The sequence below is a fragment of the Echinops telfairi genome, unplaced genomic scaffold (genome assembly GCF_000313985.2).
Source record: "Echinops telfairi isolate 266 unplaced genomic scaffold, ASM31398v2 ScPeMD7_9;HRSCAF=40, whole genome shotgun sequence".
NCBI lineage: Eukaryota > Metazoa > Chordata > Mammalia > Afrosoricida > Tenrecidae > Echinops > Echinops telfairi.
Window position 1 is genome coordinate 34,689,476 of NW_022103906.1, and position 2,753 is coordinate 34,692,228.

Consider the following 2,753-nt stretch of genomic DNA (forward strand, 5'->3'; position numbering starts at 1 on the left):
TCTAATGGCAGTAGCAAACCCTTTCTGTAAAGGTCCAATTAAGAAGTATTTTAGGCTTTATGGGCCTAAGGTCTCTGTCACAACCGATCACCTCTCTGGCAGCATAAAAGCAGCCGTTAATAATGTGTCAACTCCTGAGTGAGGCGGCATGCCAGTCAAACTTTATTTACAAATCAAGGCAGCAGTTTGCCACACTTGTACGCTAGGGCAGAAGACGATGCTAAAGGCCAGTACGTTGCCCAACAAGCAAAGACAATAGTCTAGGGACATGAAACAAATGGCTTTCATATCCAAGGTTGGACTATTAGACATCAGTTTGAATCCTACCCCTGCCCAGAACAAAGCCTTTACGATTATTCAATGAGTTTGTGAGGTAGTCTATCTGGGCATTAGGTGGTTAGATGGTAGTTTTAAAAGGCAGAAGTCGCCAACCCCAGGCTGACACAGAGACATCCAGGGCTAAGAAAACTCTAGTCATCGCTGCTGTTCTGACTGAAATAACAAGACCAAGGCTCCAGGCTGTGACTCACTGCCATGGAGAAACCGACTCAGCAGGTAGAACTGCCCCCAGGGGGTTCTGATACCACAGTAACTCTTTATAGTAGAGAACTTCACCTTTCTCCTGCCCAGCAGCTGCTGGTTTTGAACTGCTGACCTCGAGGTTAGCAGACCAACTCACAACCACTATACTATGAGCTTCTTATAGTGATTCCCAAATTACAATGAATGGGTAAAAAATCAAATGAAACACATTGCCGTAGAATATATTCCAGCTACGTAAGACGGAGCTTTCTGAGAACTCAGAGCTTTAGCTTTCTGAGGTTGTAGTGTTTTGTTTTGTTTTTTTAGTTTTATTGACATATACGTCATGTACCTAACAATTCAATAATGCATTTTAAACAAGCGCCCCCAGCTAATTTAGATGAAAGAAGTTTGGGATCTATATATTTTGAGTAATTCTTCATGGGTGCAAAAAGCCTCACCTTTCTCCCATAGCAGCTGGCGGATTTGAACTGCTGACCTTGAGGTTAGCAGGCTAAGCAACTGGAAGAGTATGACAGATACTTTTAAATGCAGATTTTCAGATTCAACTCAGCGTGAGTTAATCAGAAAGGTTCATGGATCCACGTTTTACTCAAGGCTGAGCTGTGAGCAGGTGCCAGGAATCAGGAAGGAAGACCCTGCCACGTCTTTGCTTCTAAAATGAGGCTGTTAGAACTAGACAGCCTAGAGCCAGCAGGCTGATGCTCTCCCAGCCCAAAGTTGGTTGGATAGTTTGCATCCATAGACCATTCATGAGTGCTCATTTTATCATTTTAGACCTACAACTAGTTTCTGCAAGCCCTCAGCTTGAAAACTTTCCCTTACTTTTTTCCACTTTAAGTGATCTATGCATTATGACTTCTCCATCTTACTTCAATGAGGGTGAAGGTTATGTTTATAATTCTGCTATAAGCTAGTTCTTATCCAGCCGTGGTGGTTTCCATCAAGCCACGTTTCCTCTTGGCTGAGGCAGGTGAGCACGTCAATGTAGAAATCCAGGAGAAATTCTTGAGCAACTGGACAAAGACAAGGAGTTCTTAGGCTTGGCACCAAAAGCACAACCCTAAAAAGGAAAAACGGATAAACTGGACTTTCTGGAATTAAAAACGTTTGCTCTGTTCATGACCCTGTTAAAAGAACTATTGCAAGCTACAAAATGGAACAAAATATTCCAAACCACTCCTCTGACAAAAGATTACTATCTAGAAAATCTAAAGAACTCTCAGGATTGAAGCCTACATCTTGGCTCCAAATATCGTCATTCCAAAATAAAAGCATGCACAGCTCCTTGGGGCTGTGTGACAGTAACCGGAGGGATACGCATGACGAAAGGCTTGCCCTGCCCCTTAATGGTGTCATTGTCGGTGTTCCTGTATAGTCAATCTACAGTTGATACTGCATGTGAGTTAGATTTTATCAGGATTTCAGTGGTTTAGCTGTTGAGGCCTAATAACCTCCCCTGATGTGACCTAACATAATGTACTCAATCCATAATAGGATCTGCTCTGAGCAGCCAAGCAGTTGTAGGAAGATCCCTGGAGCAATTGCAATGCTTCCTCAGAGGGTGGAAAAGCTTCCTTGCTTCCACTGGGTGTGGATCGCACATCTGGCTCATCAACCTCTGGTGCTTTGGACGTAAGCCAAGGACCTTCTGATTCTGGCCTGTCATCTGACCTGCTAACCTGGGGATTTATTCACCTGTCATAAACCAGACCTGCTGACCTTAGATTCATACACCTCTGCAGCCTATGATGTTCCGGCCAATCCTGGGTTCCTCGGCCCCCAAAGCTACACGCATCAGAAACCTCTCCAGCTGAACATCACACTTACAAGACTTGCAACTGGACTGGACTCACTCACTTTTACAATTTTGTGAGCCATTTTCTTGATATAAATCTCCCTCGATAGATACAACCTTTCTCTAAATAACTCACATATAATTCACTGCCATACAGTCAATTCTGACTTATAGTGACCCTATAGGGCTGGGTACGACTGCCCCTGTGAGTTTCCAAGTCTATAACTGCTTATGGGAGTTGAAAGCCTCATCTTTCTCCATGTACATTTAGATAAAGAAATTTGCTTCTCCACACCAGCCTACCTCGACATGATCGCTGAAGATAAAGCAGGTGCATAAGCAAATGCAGTGAAGAAAGCTGATGGTGGCCGGCTGTCAAAAGATATAGAATCTGGGGTCCTATAGGGTGGAA